Raw genomic sequence first — 15,310 nt, 5'->3', positions numbered from 1 at the left:
GACCGTCCTGTTTCCAACGGAGACGGCCGCTCCACAAGCTGATCCCTGCCCTACCTGCCTGGTGATATCGTAACGCTTGACCATCTCACTGCGATCTGCTGCCTAGCGTCCACTTCTGCTTTAGCCATATCTAGCATCGCATCCGCACTGTAGCGCTTAATTGCCTATTTGCATATTGCTTTGTTTAAAGATCGCATCTGCATCGTATTGGCTGTTTGCATATCACTTTGTTTAAAGATCGCATCTGCGTCCACTTCTGCTTTAGCCATATCTAGCATCGCATCCGCACCGTAGCGCTTAATTGCCTATTTGCATATTGCTTTGTTTAAAGATCGCATCTGCATCGTATTGGCTGTTTGCATATCACTTTGTTTAAAGATCGCATCTGCATCGTAGCGCTTAATTTTGTGCACTGGCATTTACATCGCGTCGACGCTGACTGTGCCCCCAATCCTGGTCCGCTTTGGCTGGCAGACATTTTGTGATTGTTTGTTGTTGACTCCCGGACCGGATATCCTCACAGATCCCGCCTCCCAGCTGCCCCTCCCTTGCCCCTCCCCCTCCACTATCCATTTATGACAGATGCTTATGAGCGCAGCGGTCGCGCCCCCTACGCGCCGAAGGTGCGCCAAAGGTAAGCCCGTCCGCGCCTGGACCGCGCCCAGCGCCTGTCCCCCTGGTCCCCGCCGCACCCATCCCACTAGAGTCACATATGATGCCGCAACTCTCCTTGCCCTCAACCCCGGACGCACACCAGAATGCTGCGAAGCGACCCCAGGACGTACCCACGGCCCATTCGCCTGCCTCTCCTGCAAGTTCAACTGCTTAAGGACCCTCACCAAATCCACTTCCTCCATACACAGCTCCGACTCTAACCGCCTGAAATGCATCCTGCTTAACACCCGCTCGGTCCACAGACACGCCACTGAACACTGGGACCTACTCGACACTGCGTCACCGGACATCGCCTACCTTACAGAACCATGGATGAACACATCATCAGCACCCGACATCGCCATAGCCATACCGGACGCTTACCACACCAATCAAACAGGAGGAGGCATCGCCATCATCCATAGGAACACCATCAAAATCACAACCAGCTCCGACGATAATCTCGCAACCGCAGAACATCTCCACTTTCAGATCCACACCGACCCTAGGACCACACTTAGAGGCACCCTCATCTACAGGCCTCCAGGTACCCGCACTCAATTCAGCGATGACATCACGGACTTCGCCAGCCCACATGCCCTCGACTCCGAGAACTACATTCTCTTAGGAGACCTCAACTACCACCTCGAAAACAAACACGACAGCAACACCACCACCCTTCTGGACAACCTGACCAATCTCGGACTCAAACAACTTGTTGACACCCCCACCCATGTAGCCGGACACACGCTCGACCCTATCTTCACCTCCAGCAAGCACATCTCCTTCGATCGCACCACAGCTCTCCACTGGACGGACCACAGCTGTGTTCACTTCAGCTACAAAACCTCCCTAACCCACAATCGCCCTCAACCTATTCCTCGGAGAACTGGAACAAAATCACCTCCGACCAACTCCTCACATCACTCAACCAAAACCCTCCCACCCTCTCATTGGACCCAAACCAAGCGGCCAGCAAACTCAAGCAATGGATCACCCACAGTGCCGACGAATTAGCACCCCTGAAAAAGCACCAGATCAATTCAGCCAGCAAAAAGGCTCCCTGGTTCAATCATGACCTTAAAAAATCCAAGAAGCTATGCCGCACCCTGGAGAAAACATGGAGAAAAAACCCAACCACCGACAACATGGCCACCCTCAAGGCAGCCACCCGCAAACACCACCAACTGATTCGATCCGCCAAGAAATCAGCATTCAAGGATCGTCTCGACAACAACAATCACAACAGCAAGGAACTTTTCAACATCGTCAAAGAATTCACCAACCCCACCGCAGCTTCTAACGACATCACTCCCTCCCAAGACCTCTGCGATGCACTTTCCTCCTTCTTCTACAACAAAATTGCCGACATCCACAACAGCTTCGAGAATACTCCCAGCGATCAACCCTCCCCACCCCCCTCAGATCCTACTCCGCCAACTAACAACCTTAGCGCCTGGAACCCAGTCACCACTGAAGACACCATCCGCCTAATGAACTCAATCCACTTTGGCTCGCCAACCGACCCCTGCCCCCACCACATCTTCAATAAAGCGGACTCCATCATCGCACCTCATCTCCGTGATGTCATCAACTGCTCGTTCAACTCTGCCACCTTTCCAGAAAGCTGGAAACACGCCGAACTCAGCGCCCTTCTGAAGAAACCCACAGCAGACCCCTCTGAACTTAAAAACTACCGACCCACATCCCTCCTTCCATTCCCGGCCAAAGTCATCGAGAAAGCCGTCAACAGCCAGCTCGCCGCCTTCCTTGAATCCAACAACTCCCTAGATCCATCTCAATCCGGGTTTCGAGCCAAACACAGCACCGAAACCGCCCTCATTGCAGCGACTGGCGACATCCGAACACTACTGGACAACGGAGAAACAGTCGCCCTCATTCTACTCGACCTCTCCGCCGCTTTCGACACAGTCTGCCACAGCACCCTTATACAACGCCTCAGCAACATCGGCATACAAGGAAAAGCCTTGGACTGGATCATCTCATTCCTCGCTGGGAGAACTCAAAGAGTCCGACTTCCCCCATTCAACTCAGAGGCCACTGAAGTCATCTGTGGCGTACCACAAGGATCTTCACTCAGTCCCACCCTCTTCAATGTTTACATGAGTCCACTCGCCTCCATCACGCGTAAACACAACCTTAACATCATCTCTTACGCCGACGACACCCAGTTAATCCTTTCCCTCACCAAAGACCCCAACACCGCCAAAACCAATCTTCAAGAAGGCATGAAAGAAGTAGCCGAATGGATGAAACATAGCCGCCTAAAACTCAACTCAGACAAAACGGAGGTGCTCCTCCTAGGATCTTCCCCCTCTGCCTGGGACGACTCTTGGTGGCCTTCCGCTCTGGGCACAGCACCCACACCCACAGACCATGCACGTAACCTTGGCTTCATTTTAGACTCCGCTCTCTCGATGACCAGACAAGTCAACGCAGTCTCATCCTCCTGCTTCAACGTACTTTGCATTCTCAAAAAGATCTTCCGCTGGATCCCCCTCGAGACAAGAAAGACTGTCACCCACGCACTGGTCACGAGTCGACTGGATTACGGTAACACACTATACGCCGGAATCACAGCAAAATTACAGAAAAAACTCCAACGCATCCAAAACGCATCAGCCAGACTCATATTAGACATCCCTCGCCAAGATCACATCTCCGGACACCTAAAAGACCTCCACTGGCTTCCTGTCAACAAAAGAATTACATTCCGCCTTCTCACCCACGCACACAAGGCCCTCTACAATCTAGGACCCGAATGCCTCAACACTCGACTGTCCTTCTACAAACCCACCCGCCAACTAAGATCGTCCAATCAAGCCCTCGCCGCAGTCCCGCGCATCCGAAAATCCACCATGGGTGGCAGATCCTTCTCCTTCCTTGCTGCCAAGACCTGGAACTCACTCCCCACTCACCTCCGCCTTACTCAAAACCACATCTCCTTCAGAAAAACCTGGCTATTCGACAAATAATGAACCCCTTCCCCAAGCACCTTGAGACCCTCTGGGTGAGTAGTGCGCTATATAAATGCTCAAACTTGAACACCCTGTCATCATATGTTTTATGTTATGGAATTTTCTTAATGATGGGCAGTGATTACGGCATCAGTATTCTCTTTCCGCTTGGGAAACGATGAGAAGTAACCGCAAACCTAAATGAGTTGGAGATGTTTTGAAAGTTCTCCTTCGTTTATTGCCATCGGCAGGTGTTTTTGTCTTACGAAGAGGTCTTCAACGCCCTGGAGCAAGGGTCTTTGAGCTGGACTCCGGTTGAGTCCTGTGGTTCATCCATTTCACTGAGGATCCTATTGTAGTATTCCAGAGTTATGGACAGCCAACTTCCATTTTTGGGCAAAGAAAGAGGACAGAAATTGGAGGATGGGGGTTATATATGTTTGAGGGTTCTATGATTGGTACATGTGACTATGGTGTGTTCATAGGAAAGGTAGTATTTTTTATTTACCGTTCTTTATGGCTGCTGTAAAAATTATAGAAAGATAAGCCTAATCCTTGCCTCTGTGTCTCTAATAGAATTGAACATTGAGTATGCTAGAATTTATTTTCCTCGCCACACATCAAGAGGCAATATAAAACAATATAGCACAAGATACAATACAAGCAGGATATACAATAACCTTTAGTATGAATGGCCCACATTACACCAACTGACCAATTAATGTCCCTGCACTAAAAAAAAAAGCCTTTGAATATATCCGCACAAGTTTTTTCGATATAGAAATAATATGAGAGACTGGGTTATAAACACTCAAGAATCAAAGATCCTGCCCAACAATTCACCAGACAGTATTTAATAATTGGTTATTTACTTAAATATTTATAGGCCGGAAAACACATTAGTCCCGCCAACCAAACTTTGCGTATATAGATTTGAATACAAAAAAGTTAATCTAATAGCACTAGTCGAACAGCGTTTATAGTATTGTTATAAACACAATCGCAGAAACTCCATAAAGTAAAATGAAAAGATTCTAAAAAGTGGTTGGCATTGTGTACGACGAGTAGTCCTCCTGACTTAAAAAGATAGAATTGAGTTTAAGCCAGGGCGTACATTAGTTCGGCTCCGCCCAGAGAAAACGAGTGACAGCAGATGAAGAAGCTGTTTAAATTAAACTCAAATGTTTATACTGACGATGAACGTGCACCTAATCATGCGCAGTGCTACTAGTAGAAACTGAAAAGTGTTTTGGAAGTAAAACATACACATCACAAATGCAAGTGGCAAATCAGTCCTCGTTTCGCCATGACATCATGCACATATTGTGTCGGGTGTTATTTCTTACCAGTAAGTCAGTTAGTCCAGGAGAAGAGAGCCGCTGATTTAGACGAAGGACTACGTTTTCTTCCGTCGATGAAGTAGAAGAGGGACACTCGTGATATAGACTTGGTTGTCCTTGGCAATAAAAAGGCTGCCATGTCTCCCCGGCAGTGTTGAATTTAGAAGTTTGATACGATGAAGGAGGGAAACAAAATGTATAATTGACAGTTAGGAGCAATGTCAAAGACTGCGCGTATTTTGGAAGGTGTTTACAAATGGAAGAGGTCGAACTTGCCAATGCAGTTGAAGGGTTTAGTTGTGTTTCTCTTCAGCTGCCATTTTAGATCAGGCAGTGAATGGCTCGATAGGCGCTTTATTTCCATTAAAATGGCCGTTACCCTTTGCGCGTGCGCATTACGCTGTTGATATATATTAGCGCTACCCGGGGCGGCCATTTCAAGGTCAGGCTTCACATTGCTCAAAGGGGGATAGGATTGAAGCTTTTATTTGTAGAATAACGAAAGAAGTTCCTTTGCCCTGCAAACTGTTTCGGTGTGTTCACAGTGGGTTGCAGTTTCCTCGGTTTTGAGTGGCGTTGCATGCACCCAACCACTGGAGGTTCGTCTTTTAGACTCAGATCCTTGCCAAAGGGCGGGGCTTCCGGCTTGTCGATCCGGATGCAGTTGTGTCTCTCCGACGGCTCCCGCTTGGCTCGCTTTTGTGTGGTCGGGGCTGCTGGAGTAGGGTCGTTGAAAGGCCCGAGGAGCCTCCTTTCGGTTCAGGCTTTGCCAGTCCTTCCCCGCCCTTGTAGGGGCCGGCTGTGACGGCAGGTGAGCGTGTGCGAAGAGGATGGCTGTGTTGTGGGGCTCGGTGGTCTCGAGGCCTTGGTTGAACAGTATCGCGCGCTTGCACAATGTTAGAACTAGGGACTTTCGTGACTAATGGGGGAGGGGCGACGACATTCCTAGTCGCCCTCCATCCACACCTGGCTCGATCCATTTCATTCATTCTCAATGAGGATTCATAGTGGTAGACACCAGGCAGAACAAGCCCTACCCACCTTAATTGCAGTAAGGGTTTATATTTATTGAAACAGTCCACTCTCTCGTTCCTGTTTCTTTGTACTGCTACTTGTAGCTTTTGTTACCTATAAGAATTGTCGCGCAGTCCCTGACATACCTTAAGAAAAATCCAGATTTGGTCGAGATGAACCAACTTCGCATATCTGACAGGTGGAAATTACGTTTGCGGTCTGAAAGAAGGAGCTTGTACCTGTCTACCTGTTGCAAGCCCATCAAAGAGATTAGTTTGCTTTAGAAGTTTACATACTCTGTTTATAGATGTAAGCCGTGGCGTATTGCACAGTTTAGCTCCAGGACAGAAAAGATTGAGCAAATCAATTTTGCACACACTCCTGTTTGCATGTTACAGTGGGCAAAAGGGATTTTCCTCTTGCATACAATCGGATGGAGCAAAATCACAATTTCTACCGCTTTTCTAAAGTGTATGTATATTTAGAAAGTTCGAAGCAAAAAGTTACCCCCCCCCACCCCTTCTCCCCAATATCTGGTCTCTCATTGCAGACGTTTAAGCATTAAACCCACCCCTTAATGCAGTTTTTTTCACTTTACTTAACTGCGCTAACATAGTCATAGTCCAGAGGACTTCATGCGAAGGAAAGCAGTAGTCGGCACGTGGCATTTCATTGTAACAATACAAACGCTCTAATTTGAAGACTTTTTAATTCTACAATTGCTCGACTACACAGTTAAAAAAAAAAAAGATAAATTGCACGATTCACGGTGGCGTCTATTTTGCTTCGTAGTCGTAACCTTGTAGTTATGACGTTATCCCTCATTGAAACGTTGACAGCTTTTATTAATTGTAGGCAATGCTTTATAAGTGCAAGAAAATGTACAACTCAATCTAGTCTATCATCATTTAGACTAAATTTCCCACGTTGCTGCACACAGGTGTGCAACTATAAGGGGATAAGAACTAAGGCAAACGTGCCCTCATCAAAGCAGTATTGACTTTGTTGTGAATTCATTTTTAAATACTTTTTTAAAGGTTCATTTATGAATTGGCCCCTTGTGATCTGTTATTTCTTCCTTGATACTCTGAATACATTTGCCGGCATTTTTACCTTTCTGATCATCAAAGCTCAGAAGTCACCCCATTTAGCTAATGCATTAACACCTCAAACAGCTTAATTATATTCTTTGTTCAACACATGAACATCTCTTGTTCTAATTTTTTAAGTCTTGCCTAGACAGTGCGTTTGTTGTTCCTTTGATACCTTTTGTTTTTTAATAGTGCTCTGAGGTTACCCATTGCTTACCATTTGTAGGCTTCCTTCCTCTTCGTGTTTGTCCCTCCCCTATCGCGTGGACATGTTACTTGTGTCCCGCCTACTACTTAATTTTGCATTCTACAATGCAAAATTAAGTAGTAGTTTTCTTGCCCACATCCGTTTCTTCATCCACACAGCCTCCCCTGTCTGCCTTCTTTACCCAGCCCCTCTCTATCTCCCTTTGCTGTTGTGAGCTTGCTCCCGGGTTTACCCTCTTTTTTCCAAGTGTTGGCTCCTTCACTCTGTTGATCAGGTCCCCCCAGACTAACCCACGTTCAGTGTTGCCTTCTCCATGTCACCTCCTACCTCCATCCTGCTGTCACCACCTGCCTTCCTGTAGCCTTGCGCCATCGACGCCTCCTCCCCTTTCATCAGTGTTACCCCCTGTCTCCCTTTATGTTGCTTCCCACCTGCAATAAACAAAAAAGTTTGCTAACGCAACCAGCACTGGTTTTCTCATAGCACTTTTACCCCCACATACTCCATTGTCTGTTGCCCATCCCTTTCTTCGTGTTTTCACCTTCCACAGCAACAATTACAAGAAAAGGCTTTGACATAGCCAGCGTTGGCTGGGTCATAGTGCTTCTTGCGCCTTACCTAGACATCTCATACGGAATCTGTGCAAGACATTTTGTTAACGTAGTGTACTTCCAGCCTACCCATAACTTACCATTTGTTAGCTTCAGCATCACTCTAATTTGCTATGCACCTGTCTGTCACTGCATGCCTGCGTCATGCCCTCTTATTTGAACTTCTACAGGAGCATGGACCAAGTATTTGTGTCCTTACACTAATCCCGTCCTTGAAATTATTATTTTTTTTTTTTGTGTTCATACTCCATATGGATGCGTTTGTTTTTTTCCAGGCCTTCTCCCCTATCAGCTTTTCAAATACCAAGGCATTTGTATTGAGTAACTCCCATCCCCGTCGGGGTAGCCTCTTTTTTCCTCCGCCTCTTTTTTCCTCCCACCCTCCCAGTCGGGGTAGCCTCGTTTTCCTTCCCACCCTCCCCGTTGGGATAGCCTTTTTTTCCCTCCCTGTGGGGGTAGCCACTTTTTTCTCTCCCTGTCGGGGGTAGCCACTTTTTTCCCCCTCTCTTGTCTGGGTAGACACTTTTTCCCCCCTCTCTTGTCGGGGTAGCCACTTTTTCACCCTCTTCTGTCGGGGTAGCCACTTTTTTCCTCTCACCCTCCCCGTCCGGGTAGGCTCTTTTTCCCTCTCATGTTGCTTTATTTCTGTCCTGCCCCTATTAGTTTTTTCTCCCCTTTAAACTGACAAAAGGGGCGGGGGGGGGGGGGGGGGGGGAGGAAGCGCTGACGTGGCCAGCGCTAGGTGCTTAATAGTACTCTTTTTCCGTTTACTGTTCTGCTCTCCATCCCCACCTGACCTCCCTTTCACCACCACCTGTCTTCTGACAGTCAATAGCTTGCCCAAAGTTAAAACCCATTGCCAATGTTTGTTACTTTAAAATGCGCTACACAGTAGCCATGTTACTGTGCAACATGGCAAAAATAATAATACAATAATAAAGTCAGTAGTGCCAATGAATGCTTGGTATCATTAACCATTGAGGTCAGAGTTAAAGCTTCTAGAACACAGTCATGGTCATAGGACGCTCCCTTTCTAATACACTCTGAATTTAAAATAATGGTTAAACCTTGTCAAAAGTGTGTTTATGACAAGATTAAGTAATTATCAGAACAGTCCTGCTGTAATGGGATTACTCGGTTTGGTTGTATGTGCTCCGTTTGTGTTCAATTCAGCCATACATTTCCATATACAAGATAAAAGACATTTTTTATTCTTTTTATTTTTTGAAACATGTTTTTATCGGTTGTACAGCAAATATCAAAGCATCGTTCCGCAAATAGAAAATATCCGGTTATAATTTTTACATGACAGTTCCGACAACACTTTTCCCATATCTCAGTCCCTTCTAAGATAATCAGATACAATCCAAGCAACAGCAGCGACCCACCCATCTTCTCAATCTTCCCCAGAATCTCCATCTGAGCTATCTTGGTTGGAGTCTAGTATTGGTTCGCATATATCCCCTCTATAGGTGTTCCAGGCAGCCCACACTTTGGTCCATTTACTAGGGCATTTTCTATTGATATATACTGTTCTCTCAGTGATCATTGTGACATCCATGTCCCTACACCAGGACTCCAATAGTGGTCAGTCAGTGGCCCCCTTCTTCTGCGCTATGTTCCACTTTGTGACCATGAAGCCCAGTGTCGCCCACGTCTGTCCCTGCCGTGTCAGATTATTCGGTTCCCACATGTTGAGGAGGCACCTACGCGGCTCAGGCAGCAAAGAGATATGCAAAGTCTAAGATATCGTTCGGAGGACTTTGTGCCAATAACCATTATGAAGGGACAGTCCCAAACAGTATGGAAAAAGGTACCCTCTTCCCGCACCCTCTGAGGCAGTATGGGTGTTGCGCTTTGCCTATCTTGTGGAGTGTAGGCCTGGTGAGGTAGGAGCGGTGTATGATTTTGAGTTGCACTTGCCTAAGTCTAGCCGGAATCCCTACCTCCCTGGGTGAGGCAAGGGCCTCCTGCCATTCCATCTCATCCATATCAGCAATGTCTGTGGTCCATTTATCCTTCAAAGATATCGTGAGATCTGGCATGTTATTAAGCAATTTACGGTATATAAGTGATGTAGCGTGCTTGGGCATGAAATCTGTGAGCAGCCTGTCCTCTAGGGGAGATGCCTTGGGTAGGTCTACTTCCTGTGGGAGTATTGCAAGGAGAGCGTGGCGAATTTGTAGGTATCGAAATGTTTCGGTATGCGTCAGCTCGTATTGCCGTTGAAGCAGATCGAAGGGAATGACAGTTCCCTTATCCCAGAGGTCGCCTACTGTGGAAATACCAATGCTGTCCCAATGTCTGAAGCCACTGCTATTCCTGAGTGTGCCTAGTTGCTTCGAGTCCCAGAGTGGGGTGAGTTTGGTGATGGTATCTTTCCAACCCAGACGAGCCTGTGCCGTGTACCGCAACATGACCGTATGTCTTGTCGGACCTTCTAGTTTCTGTGTCCGGCCCATATTATACAGAGCTGCTAACATATTATCTGTTCCGAGTTGTGCTCTATCCGCCATATATGCCGGACACGCGTAAGAGGCATGAAGCCACTGATTGATGATTTTAAGATGAGCCGCCCAGTAATAAAACTGGACATTGGGGAGCGCTATGCCTCCGTCGTACCAACTGTGATGTAACTTAGCCTGCGCTATGCGAGCTCTCCTGTTACCCCACAGGAGCATGGATACAAGCGCTGCTAATTGTTGGAAATATTTCAGTGGCACTGGAAAGGGTGTATTCTCCAACGCATATAAAAAGCGGGGCAGGGCCATCATTTTGAATAATGCTGCTTTTCCTAAGACATTTAGTTTTTTAATTATTGGAAATGCATTGATAGAAATTTAAAGCATCATCTGTGGATTGAATTGACTTTTGTGATTGCATTCTCGACATTACTGGAACTAAAAATGAAACTCTGGTCTAAACTACCCTAGTGAAACACTCCAGACCTCCTGTTAAAGACCATCTAGCTAACTTATGCTAGCACTTTGTTCAGGTAAAGATAGGAAACAGGTGCAAGTTCAAGGAAAAGTAAAAAACGAAAGTCTAAAGCCAAGTTGCGTTTTGGCTCCATCATATTCAACTTATTCATAGCAGACTTGCACCACTCGTAGTCTCAGGCTCCCCCCCCCCCCCCCCCAACCCCCCAAATAAAATTTGTGTCTCCATATTTACATTTACTGGTATCATAATCTTTAGGTGATGCAGCCCTACTTGGCAAAATGCCTAGAGGACAGCAAAGCTCTTAAATCATCTATCCACTTACCGCCCATTAACACGTTGGAAGTAAATATTGAAAAAACTAAAACAATGGTTGTCATCAGGAAATAAACAAAAAAGAATCTTAGTGTCTAAATAAAGTGAACATTGCTTCAACAGAAGCATACAAATAACTTTGCTTCCATTACCCAGGGACTTACTACAACCATGAACATTTTCTATAGCATAGAGCTATCTCTCTGGGTTATGTTTATAAGACCCTACATATCACACTTAATTGTCCCTACCTAGAGTCTTTATCGAAGATAATGAGAAGCATATGGAAACCAACCTTGGGTTATGCTGTAGCCTCCCTCCAATAATCAATAGCAGTCTAGCTTGATAGAACGATCTGCAAAATATAGCAGTGTTTTTCGCATCAAAACTAAACTTTCACAATTTCGGATTAGATTAAAGTTCGGCTTGTGCATACGAACTTTAGAAAGACCATCATCACTAGTTAAAATAATTACTAAATCGGTCAAGGATAGAAAATGCTCCAAGCCATCTTACCTTGGTAGAAATAGATAAATAGATGCTGAGAACTGAGTGATTAAAAATCACGGTTTTGTCCCTTTGCCAGGCACAGGAAAAACAATAAACTAGAAAGAAGCATGGGATAGAGGAATAAATCAAGCGTTTGGGGAAAAAAAGTATATATAAAATCTGTAAAAAAGGTATCCTGGAGGATGGACAAAAAAATCTTTATCAAACACTCCCATGCCTGGACTTTCATAAACTCATACACACGAGCGCAGAGCAAGATTACTAGCAGCAACCTTTTTCTTTACATGTAAAATTCAAGCTACTTCAGTATTATTCTGGCATTTTTCTCTGCAAAGACCAGTCTCCTCCATGAATTATAATAGAAGCTGACAAAATATGTAGGTTCTGCAGTTATTGCATGGAATTAGCACTGCATATCCTTTGCACCTTTTTTAACTTATTTAGATCAGTTATGAAAGTCCTGCTTCAAGCATACGGGCATGTCAACAAAATCTAATCTCATGCCTAAATGGGAAAATGTACATTTGAAAGGCAGATTTGTTAAATTCTCGAGTGCACGCACCTGAGTAACCTTTTAACTCATTTTATGAAATTTGGCTCCGAAAAAGATCTCCTAGTATGCAGGATTTGTATGTTCCAATTTTGCACAATGCTTTTATTTTTGTAACGACTTTCAATATTCTGACAAATTCTCCATCTGGTACTGAAAGGACTACGGCAATACAAATAGGAGAGGGCTGTAAATTATTTGTTGTACCAATTAGCCAACTAAACAATCTGAAGGATTTAGGAATAATGGCACCCTAACCATTTCTGCCCGTTTACTACTATGCATGCAACTGCATCTGAGTAACAGTGTATCCTTCTATTAAATATATTTGAAAAAAATAATTTCTTAAAGTAGGCTAATGACTTTAGAGACTATGGCCCTAGTGGCATCATTACTTATGGAATACAAAAACAAATATGGGTTTATCCTATTCTATTGGTCTAGAGAAGTTGCTCACAACTATGCACTTGTCCTTGAAGGAAGCCTTGAGGTATTAAAAAGGGAAGTAACAATCCTTGCATTGTATATTAAGTGGTAAACGTTTTTGCTAGGTACATGCTGCTTTATTGAAAGAACTGCATCAACAGAAATCATCTTATTCCTAGCGAGGAACCAGACTTAAGACTGAATCATTTTGGAACAGATGAGTAGCTTGCTTTAGAGTGAAAAGCAGAAACTTACTGTGAAAATTATGTCAAATCTACGCATTATATGCCTAATTTGTCACTGATTTTGATAGTGTAGACCTCTACGAGCCCGTGGCAAAATATTTAGATTTGGATGTTCCTGACTATGAATTATATTTTATTTACACCATAGAATTCTGATAAGGACTCAAATCACCAAATGGGATAACCCATACATGTTTGCAAAGTCAATGTGCTCAAACAGGGCTACAACCATGTCCCTCTCATGTTTCGTCTTTACGTTCAAATCTAATACATAGGGTACCTCAGAAATGCAGTGCTCTGCTCATTTCAAGGTAATTTTTTTGATTCTTTCAAATTTTTATAAATCTGTTGAATTGTGGCTATCTATTACATTTGAGCACATGCACCTAATTTTTATGTGCACTTATTTAAAGTTGCATTTTGAAATCTGTCCTTGGGTTTTACAGCACAGAGTGATGGACTTCCCTTTCCTCCCGTCTATTAACCAAAAAAAAAGGAAAATAACTTCAGCAATGTAGCATAACCCATAATCTATCTATATGTCATAAAATGAACAAAGAAGCTGAAACTCTCTGGGTCATTATAAACAGATGCGATTAAATTAGAGCGTTTAACCAACAATTTCTAAGTGTATTTGAATGTCCTCTGTAAATTGGGTCAAAGAGTAGAGCTAAGCCAATGTCCAGAAGATACTCTGGAAAGATTACTTGGATAAGATATCACATTTTGTAGACAGTGGACCTGGTCATGCGATTTGAAAAACCTGCCCACCAGAGTAATTGGGTGAGATCCAATAACATTTGTAGTTCTAGATCGAGCTGTATGCACTTGTTCTGCTTGCCAGAGTTTCATTTATATTGATTAGGTACAAATCATGTACCTCCTCTCACAAAACTTTTTCAGAAGGCAATTTCAATTTTCTCAATTTCTTGGCAGAGTGCTGACTTATATCCAGATCCGGAAGGGGCAATAGCATGCAGTATCTATCACCTTCCGGATCTTATCACAAATGGTCTTTGTTTACAATCGAACAAAGTGCCTGCACGCAAATTAGTGCGTCCAATATCATTTTATTTAATCCCAGCAGCAATACCAGCCCGTTTCTCACGAAAGAGAAGCATCATTTTCTTTGGTAATTCATCAAAAAAGTTCTTAATTAATATAGAATAGTTACTTGTCCCATTATAGGTTACAATGCCAAAACATGTTAGACTTGGGGATGGGTTTATATATAAGATCTGAATAAAGCAAAATACCTTAATTAGGCTACTCAATTGTTTGCATGCTGGCTTTCGTGCAACAATTTAACTATTGGCGGCAATCAATTGAGCTTTGATAGAAACATGCACACGTTTTTGTTGTAAACTACACTAAGGAATGCCTGCCAGTGTTGGGTCAATTTGACACTGATGGTCAGAATTTTGGTTTCGCAGTCCCTCATAAGAATAAGTTAACTGTTCATTTTATATGTTGTGCATCTTTAAAATAAATTAGCCTTGCTAGCAATGTTTTCGTTTTTATGTGTACGGCAGCAGCAACTTGCCCAAACATTGTTTCATAGAAAGTAATGTATGGCAAATAAAAAAAAGAGCACCTCTCGTGCAAATTCTGCTGTGTGTCATCCTGTATTATAAGTCTTATGAATTTCAGGCTTGAATATGGAAACAAAGGCTTCAGTTAGCAGTTTCACTTCTGAGAGTAGTGAGGATTAGGCAGAGTGAGCCATATGTCTTGCAGGTGTTTCTGAGATGCAATTCAGTCCTATGAGATAAAATTACAAGCTGAAGCCTCCAGGGAGGCTGACACGCTATCTGACAAAATTAATGCTTTGTCTGGTGGGTCTCTGAGCGACATTGGCTACAGACCGGATAGCCTTGCCGGTACATTGCAAAATATATATCTGGCAACAGTAGGTTTGTTGGCGTACTTGTAGCAAATGCTTATTTGCTCATGAAAAATTGACAATCGCAAATGTTTATTTGCTTATGTGTAAATCTGCTGAGTAAATGCAAAATTCTACAACACTTTTTTCCTTTACGCTCCTTGCTACTTACCTTTTAAGAATGGGGTTCTGTCGATTTCTAAAAAGCTTTCCTCTAGTTACAAGTAAATTAAAGAACTTTTTCAGGGTAGGAAGGCGGTGAATTCCCATAAACATGCACGCTTGTGAGTGTGTCTAAGCTCTCAAGGCAATCCAGGGCTGAAACTACCACCACATGCCTGCGTTCAGCCCCTTTGAGTAGCTTTGCTCACAGGGCAATGTTTATATTTCGAAAATGTATTAATGAGAGAAAAAACAACTCTTACACTACTGTATTAGACATGTACACCTAAATGGCTTGGACTCTGAAGTTGCAGATTTTATATAGTTAAAAAAATTAAATGACTAGCCATTAGTACATTGCTAAGTACATGCTCACAATTATGG

General features: G+C 44.0%; 2 protein-coding genes across 4 annotated transcripts in view; one reads left to right on the top strand and one right to left on the bottom strand.

The window, feature by feature from the left end:
• The window catches only part of C4_1H5orf22 (chromosome 4_1 C5orf22 homolog), a 520,226-nt gene extending 514,694 nt beyond the window's left edge, over positions 1-5,532 (bottom strand). Inside the window, exon 1 of one of the 2 annotated variants that reach the window (XM_086965124.1) lies at positions 4,979-5,532. The gene's annotated coding sequence lies outside the window, so the exon portion shown is untranslated. The remainder of the gene's footprint in view (positions 1-4,978) is intronic. The other variant, XM_086965125.1, reaches the window with a different exon arrangement.
• Positions 5,533-5,626: 94 nt separating this feature from the next.
• The window catches only part of DROSHA (drosha ribonuclease III), a 692,102-nt gene continuing 682,418 nt past the window's right edge, over positions 5,627-15,310 (top strand). The window contains exon 1 of one of the 2 annotated variants that reach the window (XM_086965123.1): positions 5,627-5,783. The gene's annotated coding sequence lies outside the window, so the exon portion shown is untranslated. The remainder of the gene's footprint in view (positions 5,784-15,310) is intronic. The other variant, XM_086965122.1, reaches the window with a different exon arrangement.

This window comes from Lissotriton vulgaris, chromosome 4_1, assembly GCF_964263255.1.
Source record: "Lissotriton vulgaris chromosome 4_1, aLisVul1.2, whole genome shotgun sequence".
In the NCBI taxonomy this organism is placed as follows: Eukaryota; Metazoa; Chordata; class Amphibia; order Caudata; family Salamandridae; genus Lissotriton; species Lissotriton vulgaris.
This window is presented reverse-complemented; position numbering and strand designations above follow the sequence as displayed.